This window comes from Callorhinus ursinus, unplaced genomic scaffold, assembly GCF_003265705.2.
Source record: "Callorhinus ursinus isolate GAN/ISIS: 27379988/994484 unplaced genomic scaffold, GSC_fseal_2.0 scaffold13, whole genome shotgun sequence".
NCBI lineage: Eukaryota > Metazoa > Chordata > Mammalia > Carnivora > Otariidae > Callorhinus > Callorhinus ursinus.
The window spans coordinates 41,946,356-41,952,612 of NW_027397075.1; the positions used below are offsets into that span (position 1 = coordinate 41,946,356).

A 6,257-nucleotide genomic window follows, 5' to 3' on the forward strand; every position below is an offset into this window, starting at 1 on the left:
TAGTGTGATTCATCTATCATTGGTTTGGACTATGGTATTTCTTAACTGGCTTAGTAAAACATCTTATTCTGTGTGCAGTTGGCTTGTAAAATTTCACAGTGAACTTACTGATATAGGGAAGATGTTAGGATTCGAAGCCAATGGCCAAGAAAGTGTTCTTGAGAGGTTTTTGGTGCAAAAAGGTGATTTTATCAAAGCACAGGGGACAGAACCCATGGGCAGAAAGAGTTCACTGGGGTCACGAGGGGTGGTTGATTAGATATTTTCAAGCTGGGAGGAAGTTAGGGATAGCGTGTCTCTAAGGAATTTTGGAAGCAAGGTTTCCAGGACCTTGAGGGGGCTAGCTATTGTTGGGAAAAGGTCATTTATTACCGTCTAATAAAACCTTAGTTATGAAACCCTTCAGATGTATATCGGTGGGTCATATGCTTGGGGATGATTGCCAACACGTATCTTGGGGGGTTTAGAGATAAAGGGAGTTTCCAAAGGAATTTTTATATGTTAAAGTAGACTCACAGTATCTTGGGGGTTGGGCTAAGATTGCCTTTTGCCCTTAGCAAAATATCGTCAAAACAGTTGAGTCCCTAGAGGAATGTCACTCTTCCTGTTTCAAGGACTTGTCAATGGGCTGTAAGTAGTAAGGAAATTTAATAATTTTTCTTCTGCCTTTGCTTCCCACATCACCTATGTTGAATAAATTTTTGGCAAAGACAAACTCAGTATCTGAGCTTTAATTCACCTCCTCAAACAAAACAAATGGTATAGTCTGCAATAGCCTGCAACCTGAACCAAATTAATAATAATTAACATTGATCATTGCTATGAAATATATGTCATATTCCATGTAAGTTAAAAACAAGTGATAAGTTATAATAAGTTTATAATTAACCAAAATCTGATAAAGCCCATTAATGGCTTGACAAATTTTAAACTTAATATACTGTTTACTATCTATGGCATTCTACTGAGATTATAACCAGCCTTTGAATAGATAAAATTGATAGAGCTACTATAATTTGGATGTTAATGGTGGCCACAACAATTATCTTATTCTGCTTTACCATATTATAAATGATTTGGAATCCTATTAGGCATCTCTACGATAAAACACACATTGAACACAGTTGTTAAAGGCAGCAAAGCAATAGCAAATATGCGCTTCACTTACTAACCTTACCAAAACTATTCAAGTGGTAGTTTAGGGGTAGAATAGATTGTTTATTAAAGTCTGAGGATCCATAGAGACCTATTGAAGACTTTGGGAAAAACTTAAAACCTCCAGATATTGGCTTGATCACCCAACCCAGTCAGTTATATCATGAATTAAAAAGAGCAACTAAGAAAGATAATCCAGTGCTCTTATCAGAAGCATTAGTTAACACAGATGCCAACGGGCAGAAAGGAAAAGTGCTAGCACAAAAAGTTATCTCCAGGGTAGGAAGAAATCCAGAGCCTTTTGCCTCTAAGGCACCAATCTAAACCCTGAGGATAATAACTATTTCAACCCTTTTGACCCTGGTATAACGAAGGATAGCTGGAAAAAAGGCAGGCAGGGAAAAGGACCCCTGCCACCCCCCCGACTCCCTCCCCTTCCTAAGGGGAAACTACTTTTTTTTTTTTTTTAAGATTTTATTTATTTGACAGAGAGAGCACAAGCAGAGGGAGAGAGAGGGAGAAGCAGGTTCCCCGTTGAGCAAGGAGCCCGATGTGGGACTCGATCCCAGGACCCTGGGATCATGACCTGAGCCAAAGGCAGCCGCTTAACCGGCTGAGCCACCCAGGCATTCCTACTTTTTTTATATATATTTTATTTATTTATTTATTTGAGAGCGAGAATGAGATAGAGCACGAGAGGGGGGAGGGTCAGAGGGAGAAGCAGACTCCCTGCTCAGCAGGGAGCCCGATGTGGGACTCGATCCCAGGACTCCAGGATCATGACCTGAGCCGAAGGCAGTCGCTTAACCGACTGAGCCACCTAGGCGCCCAGAGGAAACTACTCTTAAACGGAAAAAGACCCCATCCTGTTATTCTAGGCTTTACTCAGTGCCCCAGCTTTAAGTCTTCCTACTGGGAAGACTTACAACTTGTCAGAAAGGAAGAGAATGGCCTTGGGTGTCCTCACTCAGGCCTGGGGGCCAGCTCAACAGCCAACGAAATATTTAAATAAAGAGCTTGATCAGGTGGCCTGCACTGGCTGCCATGCCTTAGGGCCACCTCAGGGATCAAGAGGCCAGGAAACACCACCCTGGAAGGAGCCCTCCCCCCTTTCCCACTTTCCCACATGAACAACTGCCTGGTAGGTAGATGAGCTTGTGGACAAAAACCTGATTGGGTGACAGGTGCAAGGAGGGTTAATCAGATTAAAACAGTCCACACTAAAGAGCCCATAAAAACCCTTAGATTTAAATGCCAAATTGGCAACCCTCTCTGGTCCCCTCCCTCTTCAGGAGCATGGTCTTATCGTTCAATAAATTTTACTATCGCTCAATGAACTTTGCTTTGCTGCCCGCCACTCTTCCTCTGATTACCTCTTCATTCTTCAGGCATGACCAAGAGCTGTGGGCACCAGGAAAAAGAAGTCCTGCAACAGTAACATTATTTAGAAGCTAGAAGCCCATGATAATAGACAAAACTACAACAAATGATTAATATGGAACCAATCAGAGTCACTGAAGAGAATGCTAATACCAGACAAGAAATGACAAAAATTAGAATGGAATTCCAACAACCTGCTTTGGACATAGAAGGTCCAAAGAGGACAAAACCGGATTCCCCCAGAGTAGAGATCATGCACTTCAAACCCATTACCACTGATGCAAAAATGAATCAATACCCTAAGAGCATCTGGAGAAAATAATACTAACTTGCAAAGATCTTTGTTTGGGTAGCAGCAAACTGGAGGTTAAGATGACCAACACCTAATATATTATCCCTTAAAACATCTCCATGGAAAACTACAGTGGAAGCCACTAATATATTTAATTTCATTATTATATTTCATTATTTTAAAATTAGGACTATTAACTCTGACTTGTGATAGAGGACATACATTCTCACTGATACATGTGGAAGCAACAGAACAAATTAAAAGGTCAGCTTAAAACCTGTATCCTACAGGATAGAACAGCATTATTTACAGTATTTGCATGAGCCAGAAAAACAGAACTGACTGACCTGATAAGAACAGCTGAGGAATTAAGATAAAGGCTATAGCTTTAAACCTCATGTATATAGACAAAACAGGCTTACACCTATTGAAAATAAACCAAATCGAAACAGACCTAAGTCTATAAGGCCTTTTTGGCTCCCTAAATCATTTAGATCACCACCCTTGAACACAAATTATAAAAAATAGAAACTCAAGAATGCAAGAAAGTATGTACAGTGGCAGAGAAATGGCAATTTACCCTGCTGGCCCTGGCTACTGGGGGGTGGGGCCTCCTGATTAGGTCTCCAGGAACTCCCACGACCAGGGTCGATGGTCTCCAGGCGCAAGGCAGGCAGCAAGCCGAGGCTTCGAGGCACGGACGGTGGGAAGGCCTAGGGACCAGGCAGCCCAGAGGACCCCTCCTCACTACTGCCCCGGCTGCCACCGTCATTGCTCCTGTTGGGGGCCACCGGGGGCAGGCGGCGGCTCTGGGGTGAGGGGCTGTGGCTGGCACCACGGCGTGCACGGGATGAAGGCCGCAGGACAAGGCCAGGGAAGCGGGCCAGGCCTGGGCTGCCGCTAGGGTGTCTCTTGGACTTGCCAGGGCTGGGGCTACGGGACTTGGGTGCGAGCAGCTCCAGGGTACTGTCATTCTCATCCTCGGAACTGGCACTTGAGCTGTCTGTGCTGCTGCTGGCCGGCTCCAAGGTGGGCAGCGAGATCTGGAAGAGCTCAGTGACACCGATGAGGACGCTGTGCGTGTGGCTCTAATTGCCCAGGATGAAATCTCCATGGCCCTTGGGCAGTGACTCCTCACCGAAGGTCACCTGGTAGATATTCCCAGCCACATCCTCGTGTTTGGCCCGGACGTAAGGCACGTAGTCCTTGCAGTGGTGGAAACCCACCTGGGGTGAGAGGATTCAGGGTGGTGTCTCCTCTGTTTCACCGTATTACACTTCTCTTCACTTCTGCTCTAGACTGGAAGCCACCTCCCCAGACCTCCTCTCTGTATGTACATCCTTATCCCCCCATGGCTGATTCAGGCAGCCCTTGTAGGCAGGTCAGTGGCCTTAAAAGCAGCTTCTTTCCCCACCCCAGAATTACAGATCAGGTCTTCTTGGCTGACTGGCATTTCTCCTATGCCGTTTAGGACAATATGAAAAACTAGTGAGTGGGAAATAAGGCAAAGAGTCCTCCCCCCAAAAAACACTGGTCTTATATACCGGTGTGCCAATATCCATGGCAGCAAAGAGTCTCCAGAGGGTAGAGTTTATTTGCCATTGTCCTTGAACTGTGTCTTCAGTTTGCTTCTCCAGTTTGGTGACCCAAGGTAAGGAATAAATCATGGTCCTCCATGGTGAAGTTCTACTAGCCCCAAGGTTGAATAGCAACCAACCTGCCTCTTTCCCAAGTTAGGTGGTGTAATGCCCATTCAATGTATGCAATACAGATTCAGGTATGTTCAATGATTTGCCCAATGACACAGCCAGTGCCAAGGCAGGTCAAGGCCGGGGTCCTTCCAGATTTCAGTCCAGATTCTTGCATGTTTTTGGATGGGAAGTGAATTAAAAGCAAAACAAGACTTGTTGGGTGTTGGGTTTCTTTTTTTTTAAATAAGTAAGGTGAGTCAAAAATAACCAGAATGGAAATAAACTTGAGTTTTAAGATACAAATTAATTTTTAAAAAGAGTAATCAAATTTATTATAAGATTAATTATTGTATCTTATAAATCTAATTTGTATTATAATTCATATTATTTGATAAATAATACCATGAGAGCATCAGAAATTAAAAAAAACACCCACACACTCATTATGACAACAAACTATTTTAATATTCCATATTCCACCTCACTTTATTTACATGCATGGAAGAGTTTTGCATAATTGACTTTCTATTGTATTGCTCCATTGTGATGCTGCTTTTTATTTTATTTTTTTTGAGATTTTTAAAAATTTTATTTATTTGAGAGAGAGAGAGAGCACAAGAGGGGGTAGGGTCAGAGGGAGAAGCAGACTCCCCACTGAGCAGGGATCCAGATGCGGGACTCGATCCCGGGACTCCGGGATCATGACCTGAGCCGAGCAGTTGCCTAACCAACTGAACCACCCAGGCACCCTGCCTTTTTTTTTTTTTTTTAACATATAATGTATTATTTGTTTCAGGGGTACAGGTCTGTGATTCATCAGTCTTACACAATTCACAGTGCTCACCATAGCACATGCCCTCCCCAATGTCCATTACCCAGCCACCCCATCCCTCCCACCCTCCTCCACTTCAGCAATCCTCAGTTTGTTTCCTGAGATTAAGAGTCTCTTATGGTTTGTCTCCCTCTCTGGTTTTGTTTTGTTTCATTTTTTCCTCTCTTCCCCTATGATCCTCTGCATTGTTTCTCAGTTTCCACATATCAGTGAGATCATATGATAATTGTCTTTCTCTGATTGACTTATTTCGCTTAGCATAATACCCTCTAGTTCCATCCATGTCATTGCAAATGACAAGATTTCATTTTTTGGTGGCTGCATAATTTTCCATTATATATATATATATATATATATATATATGTACCACATCTTCTTTATCCATTCATCTGTTGATGGACATCTAGGCTCTTTCCATTTTGGCTATTGTAGACATTGCTGCTATAAATATTGGGGTGCATGTGCCCCTTCGGATGTGATGCTGCTTTTTAAAAAACAATATATACAAGCATAGAGTCCCCCCCCAAAATTGGTCTTATATACTGGTGTATATTGATTTATAGTATTTAAAATGACGGTATAATATTCTATCAATTATGTTATCAAAGATTGTTTAAACATCTTTTGACTTATTTTTATTTGCTTCCTCTTATTAATATGAATAACATTCCAAGAAGCTACTCTAAGCACATAACTTCATCCTTTTGCAAATAAAAAAATTATAGTTGTTGCTTGAAATATGTGAAATATGTGTCTATATGTGTGTGTGTATGTTTAATTTTAGTTCATTGAAGGAAAGTTAATTTAACTTCATTTTTTTGATGATTTTATTTATTTATTTGTCAGAGAGAGAGAATAATCAGGGGGAGCAGCAGACAGAGGGAGAAGCAGGCTCTCCACTGAGCAA

General features: G+C 42.2%; 2 pseudogenes; one reads left to right on the forward strand and one right to left on the reverse strand.

Annotated features, from left to right (window-relative positions):
* The window catches only part of LOC141374045 (phosphatidylinositol 4,5-bisphosphate 5-phosphatase A-like), a 49,997-nt pseudogene extending 47,404 nt beyond the window's left edge, over nucleotides 1-2,593 (forward strand).
* Nucleotides 2,594-3,097: 504 nt separating this feature from the next.
* Nucleotides 3,098-4,389, reverse strand: LOC141374046 (phosphatidylinositol 4,5-bisphosphate 5-phosphatase A-like; annotated as a pseudogene).
* Between the last annotated feature and the right edge of the window lie 1,868 nt (nucleotides 4,390-6,257).